Below are 23,988 nucleotides of genomic sequence, written 5' to 3'. Positions count from 1 at the left end.
ATTTTTTTTCTTTCAATCTCCTTGAAATTTCTTCCACCTGGGATCATTCAAAACGATTAAAACACACCTAAAAACATGATTTAAGATCAAAAACTAAGATCAAAAGTATGGAAACAACTTAAAAATTTACAAAATTTACAAAAATTTTGGACTGTGATAAAACCACGTCCAGCAAACCCTTTTTCACTTAGGCTTTTTGAGGTTCAAGGAGGTTGATTGCCTCCTTTTCTGGTTTGAATGGCTCCATGAATGGCTTGAGACGATATCCATTGACTCTAAAGCTGTCCTTGCCATTGGAATTCAATAAGTCCACCACTCCATTGGAATATACTCGGTGAATAATGAACGGGCCTATCCACCTCGACTTGAGCTTCCCAGGAAAGATATGGAGTCTTGTGTCATACATCAGAACTTTTTGCCCTTCCTGAAATTCCTTGTTGTAGATGAGTTGATCATGCCACTTCTTCATCCTCTGTTTTGCAACTTTGGAATTGATATAAGCATTATTTCTTAATTCCTCCATCTCATTAAGGTCTAGAAATCTCTTTTCTCCGGCCTTGATCAAGTCCATATTTAGCTTCTTTATTGCCCACCAAGCTTTGTATTCAACTTCCACAGGGAGATGGCATGCTTTGCCATAGACAAGACAATAGGGAGACATCCCAAGAATAGTCTTATAAGCTGTTCTATATGCCCACAATGAATCATGAAGCCTAATAGACCAATCTTTTCTGTTGGAATTCACCACTTTCATCAAGATGTTCTTTATTTCCCTGTTAGCTAGCTCAACTTGCCCGGAAGTCTGAGGATGATAAGGTGTGGCCACCTTATGCTTCACTCCATACTTGGATAACAGAGCTTCAAAAGGTTTGTTGCAAAAATAAGCACCTCCATCACTGATTATGGCCTTGGGCACCCCAAATCTTGAGAAAATGTTCTCTTTAAGAAACTTGAGAACCACCCTGTGATCATTTTGTTTACAGGGGATTGCCTCAACCCACTTAGAAACATAATCTACCCCCACCAAAATGTAAGAATTACCAAAAGACATTGGGAAAGGTCCCATGAAGTCAATGCCCCATACATTAAATAAATCAACTATCAGAATGGGGTTCATAGGCATTTGATTTCTTTTTGTTAGCTTTCCAAGCCTTTGGCATCTATCACAACTCCTACACATGATGTGGGCATCTTTAAAAAGAGATGGCCAAGTAAACCCTGATTGCAATACCTTCATGGCTGTTTTCTGAGAGGCAAAGTGGCCTCCACATGCATTCTCATGACAATGAGATAGAATCCCTTGCTGCTCATCTTCAGGGACACACTTCCTAATAATCTGATCTGCACAATGCTTAAAGAGAAAGGGCTCTTCCCAATAATAAGAATGAATTTTGGCAAAGAAGTGCTTCCGGTCCTGTGCATTCCATTCACTTGGAATTTCACCAGTTACTAAATAATTAGCAATATGAGCATACCAAGGAGTTTTTACTAGGAGCATGAGTGATTCTTCAGGAAAATCATCATTGATAGGCAAGGGATGGGAATTATGTGCTATAACTAACCTTGACAAGTGGTCAGCTACTACATTCTCCACTCCTTTCTTATCTTTGATTTGAAGATCGAATTCTTGTAACAAAAGAATCCATCTAATCAACCTTAATTTTGCATCTTGCTTTGTTAATAAATACTTCAAGGCTGAATGGTCAGTGAAGACAATGATGAAAGACCCCACTAAATAAGCTCGAAATTTGTCCAAAGCAAATACCACAGCTAACAATTCTTTCTCTGTAGTTGTGTAGTTCCTTTGAGCTTCATTTAGTGTTTTACTTGCATAGTAAATCACATAGGGCTTCCCATCTTCTCTTTGGCCAAGCACAACTCCTATAGCAAAGTCACTGGCATCACACATCAGTTCAAAAGGTAATTGCCAGTTAGGGGCTCTCACTATTGGAGTTGTTAAAAATTTCTTCAGTTGATCAAAGCTATTCTGACACCTTTCATCCCATATAAACTTAGCATCCTTAGCTAACAGCTCACAAAGAGGTTTTGAAAGACTTGAGAATCCTTTTATAAACCTCCTATAGAACCTTGCATGGCCAAGGAACTGCCTTACTCCTTTCACAGTTGTTGGAGATGGTAATTTGGCAATAAGCTCCACCTTTGCTTTATCAACTTCAATGCCTTTTTCAGAGATGATATGGCCAAGGACAATTCCTTGACGTACCATAAAATGGCATTTCTCCCAGTTCAGCACCAGGTCTTTTTCAATGCATCTATGAAGAACTGCTTCCAAATTAACCAAGCATTCCCCAAATGTACCTCCATATACGGTGATGTCATCCATGAAAACCTCCATAATTCGCTCCACCATATCACTGAAAATACTCAACATGCATCTTTGAAATGTAGCAGGTGCATTGCATAAACCAAAAGACATTCTTCTATAAGCAAATGTTCCAAATGGACATGTAAAAGTGGTCTTTTCCTGATCTGCCAAATCAATTTCAATCTGAAAATACCCTGAATACCCATCCAAGAAACAATAGAATGGATGTCCAGAGACCCTCTCCAGCACTTGATCAATAAATGGCAATGGAAAATGATCTTTCCTAGTGACAGCATTCAGCTTTCTATAATCAATACACACCCTCCATCCTGAAGTGAGGCGTGTAGTAATTTCTTCCCCTTTTTCATTTTGAATCACTGTGATCCCTGACTTCTTTGGTACCACTTGAGTAGGACTCACCCAAGGGCTATCAGAAATAGGGTAGATGATTCCTGCTTGAAGTAGCTTCAGCACCTCAGCTCGCACCATCTCTTGTAGATGAGGATTCAACCTTCTTTGAAATTGACGAATTGGCTTTGCTTCCTCCTCCATATATAGATGATGAGTACAAACTAAAGGACTAATGCCTTTCAAGTCGGATATTTGCCATCCTATTGCCTTCTTACACCTCTTGAGAACTTCCATTAAACAATTCTCTTGATGACTGGTCAGAGATGAAGATATCACAACAGGACATTGATTATTCTCCTCAAGATAGGTATATTTCAGCTCCACTGGTAAAGGCTTCAGATTGAGTTTTGGAATTTCTTTTTCAACAGCTGCCTCCTCTTCCTTATTGAACAAAGGTAGAATCTCTTCTACCTTTCTCCAACTTTGTAGAGTAGCAAGTCCCATAGGAGATTCAGAAAAACTTTCCTCAATATCCACAAGACTATCATTCAACTTGTCTTGCATATGTTGATTGCAGTGCTCCTCCACCAAAGTATCAATTATACATAGCTCCTCTGGACCTTCTTCTTCTTCTGGAGTGATTTGCTTTTTAGACATGTAGAAAATATTGAGATCTAGTGTTATGGTACCAAAAGTGAGTTGCATAAGCCCATTCCTGCAATTGATGATTGCATTTGAAGTTGCAAGAAATGACCTTCCAAGGATGATAGGAACTAAATTAGCTTCCTTTACAGTAGGATCTGTATCAAGAACAATAAAATCTACTGGATAGTAGAAATTATCCACTTGAACCAATACATCCTCAATTACCCCTCTTGGAATTTTCACTGATCTATCTGCCAGAGATAGAGTGATTGCTGTTGGCTTCAACTCTCCAAGGCCTAATTGCTTGTAGACAGAGTATGGAAGCAAATTCACACTTGCTCCCAAATCTAGCAAGGCTTTCTCCACTACCTTTCCTCCAATCATGACTGAAATGGTAGGACTTCCAGGGTCTTTGTACTTCAAAGGGGACTTACACTGTAAGATTGCACTTACTTGCTCAGTCAAGAAGGCTTTCTTATTTACAGTCAACCCTCTTTTGATAGTACACAAATCCTTTAGGAATTTTGCATACGTTGGAACTTGTTTAATCATATCCAGTAGTGGAATATTAACTTTCACTTGCCTCAAGACTTCAAGGATCTCAGCTGCATTTCTAACCCCCTTTTTCCCATGTAATGCTTGAGGAAAAGGTGGAGAAGTTGATTTCTTCAGCATTTCTTCCTTCAGAAACTCTTTCTCTGGAGTTGCTTTCATTGTTGAATCAGATTCCTTCTTTTCTTCTTTCTCAACATGTGGCTTGGGTGTTGGCTGCTCAATTTTCTTACCACTCCTTAGAGTGATCAAGGCTTTGACATCCTTCACCTGTGATGATTCTCCCTCATGGCTTTCCACTTCATGGACACCTTTGGGATTTTGGTTAGGTTGAGAAGGAAATCTTCCCTTTTCTTGCAGTGTATTCAAATTTGTAAGCCTGGAGATTGAATACTGGATGTTATCAAATTTTTGATTCATATCATTTTGCATTCCATCCATCCTTTGATCAAGTCGAGCATTGGTGGCTTCTTGCTTTCCAATAAAATCTCCCACTACCTTACTGAGATTGGCTACTATTTGTTCAATACTTGAAGATTGTTGAGATGGTGGATCCGGCTGTTGGTACTGAGTTGCCCTGGCCTTCCATGAGAAATTTGGATGATTCCTCCAACTTGAGTTGTAGGTATTTCCATATGGTGCATTGTTATTGGGCCTAAATTGTCCAACAACATTTGCTTGATCTCTAAACATTTCCCTTTCAGTTGGAATTGCAGGGCATTCCTCCACCAAATGTTCAAATGATTGACAATTGGGACACAGCTTCACTTGCACTGGTGCTTCAGCAACAGCTTGCACTTCATGTATTCTTTTCAGCTCCAGCTCCTCCAATCTTCTTGTCATAGCTGCCAACTTTGCTTTCATGTCATCATCTTCTTTTAAAGTATACATCCCAGCCTTGGCATTGTAAACATTCAACTGAGATTTCATCTTTCCCACTTCTCCTTTAATTGGTTCATCCCATCCCCTTGAAACATCGGCTACATAGCTCAAGAAATCCATAACTTCCTCTGGATTTTTGCTCATGAAATCTCCTCCACACATTGTCTCGAGGAGTTGCTTCATTGAGGAGGACATACCATCATAAAAATAGCTCACCAATAGCCAAGTATCAAATCCATGGTGAGGGCAGGCATTTATAGCTTCCATGTATCTTTCCCAACACTCATAGAATTTCTCATTCTCTTTAGCTGAGAAGTTTGAAATTTGCCTTTTCAAGCCATTTGTTCTATGAGTGGGAAAAAATTTCTTGAGGAATTCAGCTTGTAAATCAGTCCAAGAGCGGATACTCCTTGGCCTTAAAGAATTAAGCCAAATTTTGGCCTTATCCTTTAAAGTAAAAGGAAATAACTTAAGCCTCATCAAATCAATTGAAGCTCCCCCCTCTTGGAATGTATTACAAACATCTTCAAATTCCTTGATGTGTGCATACGGATTCTCACTTTCCATCCCATGGAAAGTTGGTAGAAGTGGAACAAGATACGGTCTGATCACTAGTTGCTCTGTAGGGGGCACTATACATGATGGTGCACTCATACGAGGTGGATGCATACGATCCCTCATTGATCTGAATTCATTGAGATTGTCTTGACGACCTTGGTGACTATGCTGATCTTCAGGTGTAGCTTCCATGATATTCAAGATTACTTCAAATTCTCCTCTCTGAGGTGTATCACACTTAACAAGCCTTCCTCCACTATCTCGTATCCACTTGGGCATACACAACTAGTATCCAGCTGCAACTTAAATAAAAAACAGAGGACAACAAGAGAAACAGGGCTACAACAGCAAAATTAAACTAGACTAAATTTAAAAAGATAAACTTAGATTATGAATTAACAAAGAAAGAATGAAAATTAGTAAAGTGAAAGAAACGTTACCAACTTGTGATGAAAATCACAAGTGCTCAACAATGGTATCAATTTAAACTTGACACTCATTCCCCGGCAACGGCGCCATTTGATTCATGCCCAGTTGGTGTCTCAGCTGATCCATGTCCAGCTGGTGCTCCTTGGATGAGGGAGTAATCAACAAAATTTATACCTATAACACCATACACTAGGGTAGCAAATAAAAAGCTACTATAGTATAGTGGCTCTAGGATCGTTCACTGGGAATGATGAACAAGCAATCAATGATACCAATTCCAAGTGAATTGGTCTTGTTTCATTTCAAGGTTAGCTTAAGAAATAAAACACAAACTTTGATTGGTAAAGGTTTAGACTTAAACTAACTAACTAAACAGAAGTTTGGAATAATTTAGGAAGAAAAGCATTCCCTGGAGAGTTAGGTTCACTGGGGTGGTTCCTCATGCAAAAGACATAGCTCCGGTCAGATGGTTCATTTCCTCGCATTAGAGATTCAACATGTAGTCAATTCTCTAACCGGTGATGTACAGAGACTCCTTCAATTAGATTTCACTTTAATTCTCTCACTGATGCAACTTGCAATGGTTTCAGCCTCTCACCAAGCCCCAACCATTCAAGGTGATCTTTAACCTTGGACTTCCCTTCACAAACTCGCAAGAGATAACTAATGGAGGTCTCCTAGGAGTCCAAAAGCTTACCAAGTGTTGGTAATTCCAGAAAATCCTACCTTGAAGTCACCTCCCAGAGGCTCGCAAGGGGTAAACTAGTGCATTTCCATGGTTGGAAATCACTTGCCTTACCAAGTGTTGGCCCAGGTGACTCCAAGGTGTTTTAAGTTAACTAAAAACATTGAAATCACTAAAGGATTTCACTTCCTCTTCATTACTAGCTAAAACCACAAAGCTTTGCATTCTTGCACTTGGAACCTTCCCCGGCAACCTTAGCTCCAAGGAATTAGAGGTTTAGTTACTCATTCTCTGGGGAAAACTCCTTAGAGAATTCATAACTTAGAAATAAAATGAAAATACAAAGCGAGAAGGTAAGGCAGTAGAAAGAAAAGAGACTTTACTTGCTTACCCAAACATTTACAGAAGGAACTCCTCTGTGAGAACAGGCTCCCGAGAGGTATATATATGAACATAATATAAAACTAATTATTACATAGATATTTAGTCTTTTTACTAACTTAAAAACTAAGGAATCATGTAATTGGAGGCTTACAAGGAGTATTTTGGGAATTAGACAACAAAAATCTAATGGAAAATATCTCCCAATGTCGGTAGCAAATATCGGGAGGCTTCAGGAACCATTTCGCAGGAGAAAAATGGTGTCTGCGAGATTTCGCAGACACCCAAGAGGGCTGCGAAATAATTTCGCAACACCAAGCTAAACTCGCAGGGCTGCGAAGTGGCTTCCACCTTGAGGTTCCAAGCTTCCTTCTCGCGGCATAAATCGTGCATCGTCAGAAGGAGAAACACCTTACTGTACAAAAATGCTGCGAAATCACTTCGCAACAAAAGGGTGATTTCGCAGCACTTTGCAAAATACTTCCTTCAGCTCTGAGTGATTGGCTTGTAATGGCTGTAACTTCTTCGTTTCAACTCCGAATTGCACACCGTTTGAAGCATTAGATTGTTGACTTCCTGAGCTTTGAAATGGTATATAGCATGCATCATTTGGACTTCAGAAAGAGCTCCAAAAGTGGCTGCTACGACTGTCATCAAGAACATGCTTTATGGCAGATTCTCTTTGCTTTTTCTCCTTGCAATCCGGATTCACTCTTGGCAAATGAATTCTAAGCTTTGCCCATGATTCCTCATAGCTCTCCTCAGTCTTGACTTGCTTTGGTGATCAAAATACTAACAAAAACACCAAAACTTACACAAAGTGATTAAAATTGCTTTAAAGGATCCTTAACATGCCAATTGAGTTAAAAGGCCTAAACTACTACTCAAAAGTGTTTAAAAGGATTAATTAAAGGCTATCAAATAGCACTTTTTGAGTAGTAATCAATGATGATTTTGAACCCCCTCGTCATTCAACATGGAATTGATTGTTGTATTGTATGTGTTGTTAGTAAAAATGTTATTATATTTGAAATAAAATAACTTTCTTTTTATTAGCATTATCATAAATAACTTTGAGTAGATACTTTTATAACTATTTAAATAATTTTAAATGTGAGACAATTTTATTTTTTTAATTTTTTTAGCTTATTTAATTGTATATATTTTTCTGATGATTTACATAATATTTTTATATTTTTTTGAATTTTCTAATTAGCTTATTTTACCTATCACCCGATACCAGGCCGATACACCGAGACCGATACGCCTCGGGACCCTCCGAGTCAGTGACCGATACCGCGACTTTGAACCATGATCCAAGCTTCGCCTCAAAATATTCGGATTAGACACAATAAGCTCATGAAGGACCGGACCCACTAAGCCATTGTCATGGAGATACTCTATTTTAAGCTTGAGCTTATCTACTTGGGATTGGAGGATCAGGGGATACCTTGACACAAGTTTTGCAATATGGGTATCGGAGAATCCAAGAGGATTGAGTAATTCGAGCACAGACTCATGTTTTTGCGGTTTGTTTTCATCAAGGTTGAGCTTCTGAGAGATGGAAATGGCAGAGTCCGAGGGAAGCCCACAAGATTTCACAAGAAATTGGGCTGTGTACGATGGTGATAATAATGTTGAAGATGCAGAAGACAACGAAGATATATACAGGGTTGGAGATGTTGTGAGGAAACGTTTTTGCATCAAACAAAGCAAACTCTTCAAAGGAAGCTTAGCCATTTCGATAGAGATTGATTCAAAAAAAGAAAGATCTTACAAGAGAAATTACCTGGATTTGGCATATAGAGACCAAAGCACCTCAAAGCAAAACCCTAGACACCCTAGAAACCGTTGGGCAGAGACTCATTAGTTGCAGAGCAGAGAATCAAGATGGAATTGTAGGGGTTTAGGGTTTTTGATGTGAGGAAAGAGAACAACCAGAGGGTCACATGAGGGGGGGACTCTCTTCCTCTCGCTCATACTGACACTTTTCCCATTGAATGTACTATTCTACCCTTTTAACGCTTATTTAAAGAATTGATTCGGAAAATTCTAAAATCCATTCATCTAACCCTTTTCATATTTTTCCTAAACAAGTAATTAATTTTTTACATAAATATCCTTTATTATTTCAAATATTTACATATAAACCTTTTAAAAAAAATAATAAAAATATTCTTTTTTAAAAAACCAAAAAAATAATAAAGGATTAAATTTCTAAAATTAAATTTATAATGACTTTTTTAATCAAATAATCCTTTTAATTAAATAATCATTATTTAAGGTAACATTAACATATGTTGTACCCAAAATAATCTTTTTGATAAACAAAAATTGAAAGCGGTCGTCTCCACATTCACCTATTCCCCTTTTATGTTTTCAAATATAGAAATAGGAGTTGTTTACATATAAGATATAAAAACTTTTGAAAATATGATATTTTCTAAAAATTATTTGAAAAATTTTAAGATATTAAAATATTTGTATTACCTTAAAATAAAAAAAATAAAAATAAAAGACACTTTTAAAATATAAGATAAATTAATTTCTTTTATAAGAATTACTATATTCTATTTAGGAGTAACCATTATTTAAGGGATTTTTAAAATTTATTTTTCAATTATTAGAGTATTTTAAAATGATATTTTAAACTATTTAATAAGGTTTTAAATCATTTGTTAAATTTAGTTAAAACAATAAAAAAGACTATTACTTTTAAATAAGATTAAAAAAAATAAAAATTCTTATAATTAGTTTTAAAATGGTAAAATTAAAGGTTAATTTTTATGAAAAGTAAAGAAAATAGCTAAAATTTTTCATTCATATTTTAGTTGATACACATATTTGTAATAATTTAATTCATTAAATACTTAAAATATTGGTTTTGAAATTCACAAAGCTTTAAAATTGTGGTTTACCAACGTGTGGGAAGCTTTGCTCCATGTGTTCTTCCAAAGTTCAAAACCCTTTGGTCGTCCAAGGTAAGTAGATAATCCGTCTGGATGAAGATAAGCTATGTATGATGTAAGAGGAGAGATAAATTTCCTTCTTCCCTTAATGCTAGACGGAATGGACAGACCAAGCCGATTGGGACTTCTAGACAGACAAACCAACCTAGCCGAAAATCCAGACATTGGACAGATGATTAATCACACCTAATGACTGAACGGCAATCTAAACGACATTTAGACCTAAAAATCAATGTTAATCAGTCGTTATTTGCAATCAACAACATTGACAAACATAAATGCACAGTCAACAAAATGGTCTGAGATTCTTGCATGATAGCTAACAAATGACACCAATTAGCAACTCTTGTTTGGTATGATTGCCTAATCCACGCTAAGATGATGGCTTTGACTGCCTTATTAAGGCATGATATCCACCACAACGATGATCATTAGCACAAGAAAGGCATGAATGCACAATCAAGGTTGTGATGATGACACCATATGTCCTATAAAAACCACGCTAGAAGCATGAAAAGGGTATGCACACATAGCCATTCAAAAAAGTTGGATTCACTCTTATTAGATTTTGACTTAACCTTCGGAGGAGTGTGCTCGAACCATCTGTCCGGACATCCTTTTGTGCATGGAAGAAGTTTGTCTGACTCCAGTGAAGCTAGACGAACTTGTATCCAGTTGGCACTACACCAACACAACCTATGTTTGTTGTCAAGGGTGGGAGGTAGTATGCCTAGGTAGTTATTTGTTACTACAAGGGTTAAAATATGGTTTGATGCAAAATCTAAACTCTAGGTGAGGGCCCCAACTCTAGCCTTCTTTGGGAACTCTAGTCCCCACATATATATTGTATCCCTCTTCCCATTCTAGGGCTTGGTCCACAATTTCTACATTACAACTCAACATCAATACCTTGACTTTGCTTTTGCTTTGGACACTATGGTCTCACCGTAGTGTCTAATTTGCATAAAAAAAAAATACTTATTTAAGTTTAGCACTATTATTCAATCTATAATGGTTCATATATAAGGTAATTTAGTTAGCAATTTCTTGGGTTTGGATATTAAATATTTTTAAGTACTATGTTTTTTTCATTTATTAGTTCTACATCATCTCATCTTATCTCACTCACATGACATTAGAACATTGAGTTCTATAAAGTTTTTTTTTTCCTCAAATCTATGAATGATAATTTGATTCTTGCTTGGTTTTAGACCAAGAAAGTTCTCCTACCATCTCTAATAACATTCCTTTTATCAAAGTTAAAGGCTTTAAGATTAATGTACATGTATGTTTAAAACTAACCAAATAGTGTTGAACTAATAATCTAGATTGTGAGCATAGTCTATAGCATCCTATTCTATCTTCCTAATAGATGACACTCCATAGTGGTATATATTCTAGATGAGTATTATAGGTTCAAAGTCTATAAAACCTATAACCTAAGTTGTAGTACCGATTGTAACTATCTTGTCCTAAGGGTGTGCTAGAAGATAGTGAGCCTTCTATAAACTAAATTTCATAGTAGGATCATTATCTAATAAGATGGAATAAGAGTGTGTGTGTGTATGTGTTGTTAGAGAAAAACTAAATACAATTCTAGGGAAAAGTGGAAGTATAAATGAGTAACAATAGTTTAGGTCTAATGGTTGAGTACAACCTAAAAGTAGCAAAATGTCTTAGAAAGAAAAAGGTAACATGACCGGCATAGTTAAGGATAACTAAATAAGTTCATGGGTTATGAGCCCTAAGGCTTACTCTTAAAAACTAGCTCTGGCCTTAACTTAACTTCAACTAGACTTATAGGCTCCCCTTTTTAAAAAAAAAAAAAAGGGAAAAGGATTGAACAACAATTTGGTAAATAGTCACATTACACAAGTGTTGGTCAAGTGACTAGTAATCTCTTTAACAACATTGACTTAGTCAAACATCACCATTGACCAATATTTCCCTCTAGCATGAAGATAGCTAATCCCTCTAAACATCTTATTATAGAAAATAACTTCTCATGCAAAAATGTCCAAGCTTCAACTACAAATGGACTAGTGCTCTCAATAATATATGTAGAAACATTTAGATTGCTCAAAGTAGCTAACTTGTTTAAAAGTGTACCTAGAACATGTTGCTTGACGACAATAGCCAAACCCCCCATGGTCCTTGTAAAACCATCCATACTTGGGGCCTCCTATCAATTGGTGGTCTAGTTCAAGATATATATGGTCTCACCATAGTGTTCAATTTGGAGAAAAAAAATACATATTTAAGTTTATTACTAGTATTCAATATATAATGGTTTGTTTATAAGATAATTAATCTAGTTAGAAATTTCTTAGGGTTGACATTACATATTTTTAAGTACTATGCTTTCTATTTATTTATCCATTTGACGTTGGTGCATCTCACTCTTATGACATAAGAACATTGAGTTCTACAAAGTTTTCTTAGATCTAAGAATGATAATTTGATTCCTACTTGGTTTCAAACTAAGGAAGTTCTCATACTAACTCTGATAACATTCCTTTTATCAAAATTAAAGGCTTTAAGATTAATGCACATGTTTGTTTAACACTAACCAAATAGTATGGAACTAATAAACCAGATTGTGAGCATAGTCTATAACATCCTAGTATGTTTCCTAATAGATGACACTCCAAAATGGTCTATGTGATTCTAGATGAGTATCATAGGTTTAAAGTACTCTATAGAACCTATAACCCAAGTTCTAGTATTCATTGTAACTATCTTACCCTAAGGGTTTGCTAGAACAAAGTGAGTCTTCTACAAATTGAATTTCCTAGTAGGATTACTAGCTCAACAAATGGAACAAGAGTATACTAAAACAATAAAAAACGAAATTGATATATATGTTGGTAGAGAAAAGTAGAAACATAAATGAGTAACAATAGTTTACATTTTATGATTGAGTATAACCTAAAAGTAGCAAAATGTCTAAAAAAGAAAAAGAAACATGACTATCATAAATAAGGATAACCAAATAAGTTGATGGGTTATGATCCCTAAGGCTTACTCTTTAGAATTGACTGTACACTACTACAAAAATAGTTTATGGTGTCACTATTTACGGTGTCACTTTTAAAATAATGACACCATAGGGTTTATAATTAATAAAGGTGACACATCATATAAAAAATCTTCAATTGAGGTAATTAGATGATATTAATTTTATATTTATAGTGTCATTTTTTGGGAAGTGACATCATATAAAATAAATTTTTTTAAGTATTATAACTTGATGAGCCCACTTGTAGAATTAATAATGATGGATACTATATAAAAATCCCATTGTTTCCATATCTCACCCACAATCCAAAAAATCTCAATATATAAATCCTATATATAAAATCATGATCTTCTTCAACCTTTTCTCTCACCCATCCATAGTCAACACGCTCAAAACCGACATTCTTCACTTTGTGGACTCCCAGGTAACCCAAAATCTCTTGGATCTATCTTTTTTTTTTTCTTTTATTAATGTCATTATATTAATTGTTTCAACATTTTTGTATTATGGTTTTTGTGAATTGTGTTTTCTTGAGTAGTAGGGAAGAAAAATTTAGGTTTAATCTTCTAGCATGGAAGAAAAAACTATAGATTAATTGATTTTTTTTAATCTAAACCAAACACACGATCAAGTCCTTAAAAAAAAGTGAAAAACAGGAAAAAAATGAATGATTTTTAATATGTATTTGTGTGAGAATGACAGGTATAGAATTTTTTTAAGATATACTATCACATAATCTTCATCCTTTCTAAAATACGAGAGAGGAAAAAAAAAAAGAATGATTTTTCTGTTTGTATCTAAGTGGGAATGAGATATAGAATTTCGTTGAGAGTATCCAACCCCAAAATGACCAATCCGGGAAGGCATGTGTGGTATTGACAGGAGATGATAAGATGGAAATCATAACCATAGCCATGTTCTCTCTGTGTCTTTCTAGCCTCTTCAATTAATTCATGGGCATATATATTTTATTTAGTTTTTATATTTAGTTTATTTATAGTTTATTTAGTTTCTAAAATCCAATTAGTTAGATATTTTATTTGATTTTGTTTTTATATTTAAGTATTTGAGTTTTGGAAAGTTTTTATATTTTGTTAATAAAAATAGAAATTTTTATATTTTTTATTATTAGGAATTTCTATTTTGTTAAATTGTAAGTATCTATCTCAATAAGAGATTATTAATATTCAAATGAAAGTGATGAAAGAGAGTAAATATTTTAATGCTCAATTATATTTTAATGTTATTTTTTTTTTTACATAAGGGTTTATTTATGTTTTCAATTTTGAAGTTCCCTTTCCAAGTCCAGCAACAAAAGTAGTGTCCAACTTTAAAATGGGCATGTATGGTATTGACGGGAGATGATAAGATGGAAATCATAACCATAGCCATGTTCTCTCTGTGTCTTTCTATCATCTTCAATTAATTCATGGGCATATATATTTTATTTAGTTTTTATATTTAGTTTATTTATAGTTTATTTAGTTTCTAAAATCCAATTAGCTAGATATTTTATTTGATTTTATTTTTATATTTAAGTAGTTGAGTTTTGGAAAGTTTTTATATTTTGTTAATAGAAATAGAAATCTTATATTTTTTATTATTAGGAATTTCTATTTTGTTAAATTGTAAGTATCTATCTCAATAAGAGATTATTAATGTTCAAATGAAAGTGATGAAAGAGAGTAAATATTTTAATGCTCAATTATATTTTAATGTTATTTTTTTTTACATAAGGGTTTATTTATGTTTTCAATTTTGAAGTTCCCTTTCCAAGTCCAGCAACAAAAGTAGTGTCCAACCTTAAAATGGGCATGTGTGGTATTGACAAGAAATGATAAGATGGAAATCATAACCATAGCCATGTTCTCTCTATGTCTTTCTATCCTCTTCAATTAATTCATGGGCATAGATATTTTATTTAGTTTTTATATTTAGTTTATTTATAGTTTATTTAGTTTCTAAAATCCAATTAGCTAGATATTTTATTTGATTTTGTTTTTATATTTAAGTAGTTGAGTTTTGGAAAGTTTTTATATTTTGTTAATAGAAATAGATATAAGGACTTAAAGGGTTTATATTTAGGTAGTGCTTGAGCCAAGGAAAATGATAGTCCACTATCTTGACCCTATGCATCACAAACCATGTGAGGACTTAAAGGATATCGTAAACATGTAAGTTCTTCCTATTATTTTTCATAGTATTATTTTTAAATAAAAAAAATACATTCACCTCAAACACATTTTTTTTATTATTTATATATATTAAAACATATAACATTTACCTATTTTAAAAATGTACCCATTGAACTTATTTACATAGGGCTCTTCGAATATCTGCAAAGAAAACATCTAAGAGGGAGCCATCTTAGCAACTAGTGCAGGTGACATCCAAAAATTTTTCTTTACACATTAGCTTATGCATTTGCACCATTTATATATGTGAGTACTAATGTTATTTTATAATTGATCGATTAGTGTCCAAGACAAGAAGGAGGGTTCGAATGTGGCTACTTTGTTATGAGATTCATTAAAGAGATAATTTTTTATCCTACAATTATTGCTTCAAAGGTATTACTTATTTAATGAATTGTACATAGTTTTAGGCTTCCAAATGTTATGCATTTTAATGTTATTTTCTTATTTGATTTCAGTTTGGTAATAAAAAAAACATATTCTCAAGTAGAATTCGATGAAATTAGAGGAGAATGGGCTACTTTTGTGCTACAACTAATCATGAATCATGTTGATGCATCATGATCACCATGCATGGTGAGTCCCTTAGCTACTACATGAATTTTTCCATAGGTATTGTATAGTAATGCTTATTCTTTGAATAATGTTTCTATTTGAAAAAAAAAAATTAATTCTTAGATTTGTTCATTTATGATAACATAGATCCATGTTTATTTTCTTCAATAAAAATCTCTAAAACTCATTAAAATTTGAAATGCAGGTATACACTCTTGGGAGGGTGAAATGGAGAATAAAAAGAAAGAAGAAGGCAACAAGATTTTGGGTTTTTAAATGCAACTCTTATGTCATACGTTGTAGGACATAAACGTTACTTTAATTGCAACTGAGAAATTTAGATTTTTAGATGGGACTTCTATGTCATTTTATGGTTAGCTAGTTTTATGCTTATGAATGGAGGTATACATGAATCTTGGGATCTTTAACATTTCTAAATCATGTTTTGGTATGTATTCACTCTTCCTTTTTAGTTTTGATGGGTTTGATATGTTGGACGTACTATCCTTTTGTGAACATTTGATATACAAATATTATTAGATGATCAATGTATTATGAGTTATTCCAGAAACATTACAGAAAAATGAGTTAAATATAATATGATTGTTATATTTATGGACAAAATATAAACAGGTTAATCTTATTAGTTCATAAGCATTACAAAAATCAACAACTAAAACCAATCATATATTCCACAATAATTTACAATGATGTGATACCATAACTCAAAGGTGATGCATTTAATGTGACATCATAACTCAAAGATGATGTATTTAATGTGACACCCTATCATCACTAGAAATATATGGTGTCACTTCTGAATGGGTCACCATTTATCTACTTTGGTGTCACTTCCAAATACGTCACCAATTGGTACCCTCTATGGTGTCAGTGAAGAAGGTGACACTATGTTGTAGTGACACCTTATGTTTATGGTGACTCGTTATAAATGTCACCATATACCTTTTTCCTTGTAGTGGTAGCTCTACCTCAACTTCAACTAGACTTCTAAGCTTTTCATCTTAATAAAAAGAAAAAAGAAAAAAGAAAAAAGTGAACAACAATCTAGTAAATAGTCACACTATACAAGTGTTAATGATTAGTTGAAGGTAAAAGCAGTTTTAAAACATAGCATATAATAATTTTGGTGAATAAAAGCTACCATAACATAGTCATAATATCATTTTAGGATAACTAGATGTAAAATGTGCAATTATAGGTTTTAACTTTTACCTTTGTCAATCCATCGACTATACATAATTCCACCACATGTGGCCACTCTACATTACCTCAGTCCTTGGGGTCTTGCTATCTTGCTACCCTAGATTACACTACAAAGGAGCTCATCTCCTATTCATCCATTAGAGGGAAAAAATAAACCATACTTTACTGCTTTGGGCTTTACCACCTATCTCGACATAAAAAACCATACCACTATCTTATAACCTTCTTCCTTGCTTAAAAGAGCAACTGGATTTACATGCTTCTCATATGAAAAAAAAGTACTAAATAGAGAAAACAAAAGTATGGTGAATAGACATAATGCACAAATGTTAATGGTTAGTCTAAGGTAAAACCAATTCTAAAACATATCATATAATAATTTTGGTGTAAAAAAAACTACAATAGTACAATCATAATAACAATAAAAGAAAAGTAGGAGATGTTAAACAAAAAAAAAAAAAAGCAATCATAGGTCTGTGCTTATGTGTTTGTCTATCCATCAATTATATACAAACCCACTACACATGGCCACCCTATGTCAACATGGTCTTCGAGGTTTTGCCACTCTAGAACACACTACCAAGGAGCTTATTTTGTAGTCATCCATCTAAGGGAAAAAAAAGCATACTCTATTGCTTTGGGCTTTTCCATTTATCCAAACATCAAAAACCATGCTCCTACCTTATAACATCTTTCCTTACTACATAATTTGTATGGAGTTATGGACCAAAATTGCATGAAACATCTTTTAGGTGTATGATTGGAGCTCAAATGTTGCTTTAATGACACATAATGACTAGATTTATGGGATATAAATAGCTCAAATCATCAATCTTAACTTAAATTGATGCTAATATCCTAGTTAAAGATCTAAATTTTATTTTAAGCTTAATTGAAAGTTTAAAAGATGAAAAGAATGCAAGTTGCAAGTCATTTTCACCCATAGTAGAGTATGTGGTTAAATATTCATACATGAGAGACTTGAAACTTGTGGAACACAAGGACACCTAAGCAAGAGTAAAACAAGTGAGTCATAGACATGAAAGATGAGCAACGAATGTTATGGAGATGGTTAGAGAATAAGCAAACATGAAAAGGAAGGTTAGAGGCCATTGCTCAAATATTAAATTGAAATTTGGAATTTTAAATCTGGCAACAACACATACTTTCACTTTAATGTGAAATACAAAGCACTTCTTGATGTAATTTTGGGTCTAGCTAAATATTATTTCAATGATGGGAATTAGAAAGGCTTCAAACAGTTCATAAATCAGAGTTGAAACGAGGAGGTTATGGGTAATTGAAATCAATTGGGTAGAACTAATGTTAAATTTGAATTTTGCCCAAATTCAAATTCATCCACTACCTAAGGGAAGAAACCAACATCCAATTCAAATTTGCACTCCAATTCGAATTCATTTACTACCACTTCAAGCCTAAATCTTTTCCACTTTGAATTTGGCATTTTTGGCACCTACCAACGCATGATGAACTTGGGTAATTTAGAAATCAATTTTTTATTTATTATTTTGGGATATTATATAGTATTTTTTTTTTAAATAAGTGGCCAATTATATATATATATATATATAGATATTCTTTGTTTTAGGATTTAGGAAGTTATACAATGTGGGGAGAGAGATTGATGTTTTCTTCTTAAATTCTATAATAAAACTCTAATCTTCTTCCTTTTCTTATCCATCTTTCTATTATATTTTCTTGGCAACCAAAAATGGGTTGTGAGGAGAAATTTTCCCCCATGTTTGGCTAATTTGATGGATTTAGAGATGTTAATATATTCCAAAGGAAGAGTAATAATAATATGGTAATGTTGTGATTTTCTTTATATTTTCAGGTTTAATTTGGTAGAAATAAATCTTCTGGGTTAGTTCATTCTAGATAAGGTATAAGGAATTCTTACCAAGGTCTTAGTGATTCTTAGAAAGATCTAGATTATTAGTTACCTTGGTTTAATTCTACTATTAACAAATATAAGGGTTGAATATACAAGATTAAAATATAGGCTTTTAAGCAAATAGAATTGAAAACTAGAATTAACCATCATATTCAATTGGTTTAAGAGATCCACTTTCAAAAATAAAAATATAAGTTTTGGATGCAATATTGGTCCTAAGATTCAATTTGATTTCAAATTGACTTTGATCCTAAATCTTATATTTTACAATGCTCTCTCTAAAGGTTTGACATTGGATTATGAAATTCTTCACGATATTTTCTTTTGTTCTATTTATTTTATTAAATATGTTAAGAAAATTTGTCCATATTTTATTCTTATTTAGTTAAATTGGGATTTCATTAGCTTTAACAAATAATTAATCTTTCTAAAGTATAGACAATTGAACATATTAATGATGATCTCAAAAGATGACAACTTGGAATACTATAAAATCATAGTAACTATATCTCTGGTTTGATTTTCTTGGTCAAGGTTATCTAATATTTAGGTTTTAGTATTTTAATTATAATAGATATTATAAAAACATGAACTAAAATTATAACATCTTTGTATCCTAGTCTCACTTAGACAACCCCTTTGAATTGAAATTTACAAACTTTCTAAAAATAAGCATCTAGGAAGATAGAATCTAAATCATGTGGAGCTTAAGCTAGGAAGTCCTTTGATAAGTCTAGATATCTTAAAAATTAACAACCAAGTCAAATCATTACTTAGACAATTAAGCCTTAAATGGGATTTGTCCCATATTTGCCTACAACAGAGGCCTAAAATATAGCATGTTGAAACACTACCGATTTTCTCTTCTTCTTTTTTTTTTTTTTGCTTTTTTACAGTTCCAAAAATTATGAAACTCTCAAGATGAGTCTAATAAATTTTTAAAATGATTTGAAAGCCCATAACAAAATTAAATATATAGTACCACAATTTCAAGTGTCCAAAATTTTATTAACATGTAGTGTTGAAAATCTTACAAAATTTACCATATTTTTCCTTATGCAAACATATTTCAAATCTAGTTGAATTGGAATTTGTGATTTTATTTTTGAATTTAATAATGTACAAAAATAACAATGGGTTAACATTCTTAGCCAAGGCATCCCAATTTGTCTATAATTTTTACATGAGAGTATCGTAGTCTAAATGTAATGAAACTTCGATGTTTAGATTCACTATTGAATCAATTATTTTATAAAACTAATAGAAGTCCTATTATCCTTCCAAAAAATCTCAAAGTTTTAAGAAATGTGATTGGTTCACTCATTGATGTTTTCCAACTTGATTAGAATTTTCTTCTAAGGCTAACATTGTTCAAATATAACCAAGCTTAAATAGTTAGATTAATTATTGAGTCTAATAGCTTGTTTGATGTGTGATTTAAAACAGTTTTTTGCTTTCAAAAATATAAAATTGCTTTTAAAAACTTTCTAACATTATTTGGTCATTGTTCTTTGAAAATAATTTTAAAAATAATTTTTAGACAATAAGTAGAAGTTGTTTTAACCAATTTTTAAAAACAAAAGAAAAACATGGATCATTTGACCATGTTTTTTAAAACTTGTTTTTAAAAACTGGTTTTAAATTAAAGAATAAAAAATAATTTTTAAAATCAAGTTTCAAAAAACCATGATTAAACAGAACCAATATTTTATAAAAATAATTTGATCTACTAATATCCTTCTAATGAATTTCAAAATTTTTAAGATCCCAAGTTGGTAAGAATACCCAAACCAGGGTATTCTCCTTCATAAGATTGTTTCTTCTATGCATAAAGTTATCTCCCATCAATCCAATACAAATTTTATCGTGTTTTTATGTAACCTTTCTCTGAAACCTCCAACATCTTAAGAACAAAGTGAAGTTAAATCTTCTGAATTAGAAGATTGAAATAGAAATGTCTCACTTCTCATCCATATCCAAGCTTTGATACAAATTTGTTTGGGTTAAAAATCGAAAACAAACACTAGACCAAATTAGGAAATTAACGAAGAATACAAGAAGCTCAAAAGTCACTGATTTATATACCTAATTAACCCTCCAAATATAACTGAGATACTAACATCACTTCAGAAGCACCAGTTTCATACATGTAACACTGGATTGACTTGGGAACATCTCCTCTTTTCAACTCATCCTAAGACCAGCATAAAAAAAACCATTATAATGTGTCCATGAACAGAAATTACAGAAATATACATTTATTAGGACTCGTAAGGAGATTGTGAGAGAGAGTAGCATACAGACCAGTGATGTTCCCAGATCATCTGAAAGCCTTAAAATCATTGATGACCAACGGATAATATTGTGATATCTCTCTACGGATTGCAAGGCCTCCTTGGTGATTGGATTTGCGACAAGAAAATAGGCATGGACTAGTATTACAGGACCGGATATTGAAATCCATGAATTGCTAATGTATTCTTGTAGGCTTGGTGTATAGCCACTGTAGTACCACTTTGCCTCCAGTAAGTAAGATTTACACAAGTCTGCCCACTGATGGATTAATCATAATAAAATGAGTCAAGAGTAGTACATGCATGTAGACAGCATATGGCAACTTATCAAAATTTAATATCAAAGAAATGGAATGAGTTCACAGTTGCAGATAATACCACTTTTCTAAGATAGAAAATGATGTGTAAACCATGTTCCTTAAGAGCATCATAAGCCATTTCATTAGTGGAGTTGTAGAGGGCAAGGAAGCACATCTTCATATATTCTGGAAGTGGATCCATTGCATTGATATCCCACCTAAATATGTAAAGAAGATATTTGAATTTTTAGAGCAGCAAACTTAATCAGAAGCATATGATGCATAGAGGATATGGAAAGTAAGACAAACAGTAACCTGTCAACAGCATCTGTGAAAAGCTCGAGTTCATCCAATGTACCATAAACGTCATAAACATCATCAATTATAGTTTTGAGCGTGTTAACCTTCGTGGACATCCTCCTATAATATCCATACTGAGGCTCAAATATCTCTCCCACAGTCCATAGGAAATTCTCCACCAGCCTGTCCCTAGCAAATTTCAACTTTTCTCCCAGGCGTGTACTCCTCCACCAGCTTTATAGGAGCCCAGGGAGACAATAAAAATATTATAAGAGTATGATATAGAGTTTTTGGCTGGATCTCAAAACATTAAGAATGTTGATGAACTAATTACCTAAACATGTGTCTTAGATCCTCCTGGTGTGTGGCTTGTAACATATTGAAGTCCAATTTAGCAAACTCCAGCAAGATAGGATTCAAGTCCTGTCTTTTCTCGTATACGTCAATGAACCACCTTGCCTCTAACCTTGGCATTCTCCAATGCAATGGAAGCTCTAAGGCATGGTTCACCTCAATGGCAAGATTTTGATCTATGTTTTGCTCAAGGCCCTTTCCAAGATGTCTGTGTGCGAAATCTCTGGCCTGCTCCAAGGTACTTTCTCCTTGTACACAAATGTATGAAGCTTCGTACAAGCAGAGCATTCCCCTCATATCTTCACACAGGCATGCCTTAAAGCTCCCTGTTTCGTCCTTGAATCTACTAAAAACATCTGCATTAACAAGAGTGCTTTCTAGTTAAGTACCTAATTTTATTTGGGATAAAGTCATAGCTTACATATATCTGCAAAAAGCATTATAAGAGCTTCCAAAAGAAAAAGGGATAAACAAATAAGAGACCAATATTTATATTGTTGCCTATAGTTTATTTAAATTTAAGTTCTTAGCTTATTTAAAACAAACAAAATGAAGAAGTGAATCCTGCACAGCCACACCTTCAGGCACATCATAGCCATGCTGCCTTAACAGTCTAAATTCAAGAGCTGTTGCGTATAAATCATCTTTCTTCCACTCTTCGTGCTGATTGTACCGGTTGTATATGATGTCCAATATTCTCTTTATTTCATCCTTGAAGTGATAATATAGTCCAAGCCTTCGCAAAACATCGATTAGCTCCAGCTGATCCAAGGCTTCTTCATTTTCCCAAGCATTGGCTTCACATCTCTCTTTAGCTTATCAAGTCTTCTGGTGTATGTTTCTCCCTGCATACATAACCATGTATTTGTTAGTAGCACCAAGTGGAACATTAATAACTAGAATTAACCTGTTAGCAATATTCATGATATATAAACCTACCACATAATCACTTCTCAGTGACTGCACATAATCATAGTCCCAAATGGGAGGATGGTAGTTTGCAGTTCGCCGAACAATGATTTCCTTGCAAGTGCTGTTGCCAATCATGGATTGGTTTCCTGGAGGAGAAGCCTTTCAACTGCTGGATCTTCTAATAATTGGAAGTCTTGTGTGAGTGATCAGATCAGGAATTGAAGCAAGCATGGAAAGAGCCGTGGAGATGTGTTATAGTAAAAGACTGCTCTACAATCTTCCGATTGGTGGGTTATTTAAGATCCAAGAAAGCACTATGTATTGGAAATGCAGATTCGTCTGAGCTCCTAATGCTAGGGAAAAATATCTCTAATTTCTGGAACATGGGCAAATCCCATCTCGCTGCCTTGTGGGGCTAGGTACCTCTGCGTGCCAGCTTTGGGTTCTCATGTAGAAACTCATGCTTCAACAATTTTAATATATTAATTCTAATTTGTTTTCTTCCAACCAAGTAGACTTCCAAATATCGATCCCAAATCAGGGAATACTTCTAATATTTTTATTACCAATACTTATATCTAAAAAATTATGAAAAATAAGTAGCATTTAAATATAGATTAAACAAAAATATTTTTATTACTCTTTTTAATAATTTATTACATAACAAAAAATAAATTTTGAATGAACACCTATATTTAAATGATTTTTATATAATAAGTATTTGTAAGCATTAACAAAGATTTTTAACTCTTTCAAACCTAAATTTATAAATGATTTTCAAATTGTTCAGTTCAAAAGATTTGAAACCACCTCGGATACTTTTCACTCTTTTGACATTATGACAAGGAGGACTAGTTATGCTGATGGGTGAAACTAGTACAATAATTGAAGTGTCTGAAAGATTGATTAACGTTGGCGGGTGAAAGATTGATTAATGTTGGTGGGTGAAACAGCCGGATTGATGTCTGATTAGAAATTTAACCAATTAAAATTTTCACGGACACATCTCTAATGACTTTTAGGCAGGGCCTGGCATCAATGGACAAAAGTGAACCCAATTTGCAACACATCAGATATGGGAGGTGGGTGAAGATTTGAAATAAGTTTGTAACAAAAAGTTGCTCTAGTTATTTTTTGGTGTGG

The 23,988-nt window shown here is 33.5% G+C and overlaps 1 long non-coding RNA gene and 1 pseudogene across 2 annotated transcripts; one reads left to right on the top strand and one right to left on the bottom strand.

Annotated features, from left to right (window-relative positions):
- Nucleotides 1-15,186: 15,186 nt before the first annotated feature.
- On the top strand, nt 15,187-15,920 carry LOC132254958 (uncharacterized). 2 transcript variants are annotated; one of them, XR_009467428.1, is made up of 3 exons: nt 15,187-15,367; nt 15,451-15,568; nt 15,753-15,920. It is a non-coding gene; the product is annotated as an uncharacterized LOC132254958 (long non-coding RNA). The 2 variants fall into 2 exon arrangements; XR_009467429.1 differs by having other exon boundaries at nt 15,451-15,604.
- Nucleotides 15,921-20,775: 4,855 nt separating this feature from the next.
- Nucleotides 20,776-22,980, bottom strand: LOC100247093 ((-)-alpha-terpineol synthase-like; annotated as a pseudogene).
- Between the last annotated feature and the right edge of the window lie 1,008 nt (nt 22,981-23,988).

Source organism: Vitis vinifera, chromosome 13, assembly GCF_030704535.1.
Source record: "Vitis vinifera cultivar Pinot Noir 40024 chromosome 13, ASM3070453v1".
NCBI lineage: Eukaryota > Viridiplantae > Streptophyta > Magnoliopsida > Vitales > Vitaceae > Vitis > Vitis vinifera.
The sequence above is the reverse complement of the archived record's forward strand: the minus strand, read 5'-3'. Positions and strand labels throughout refer to the sequence as shown.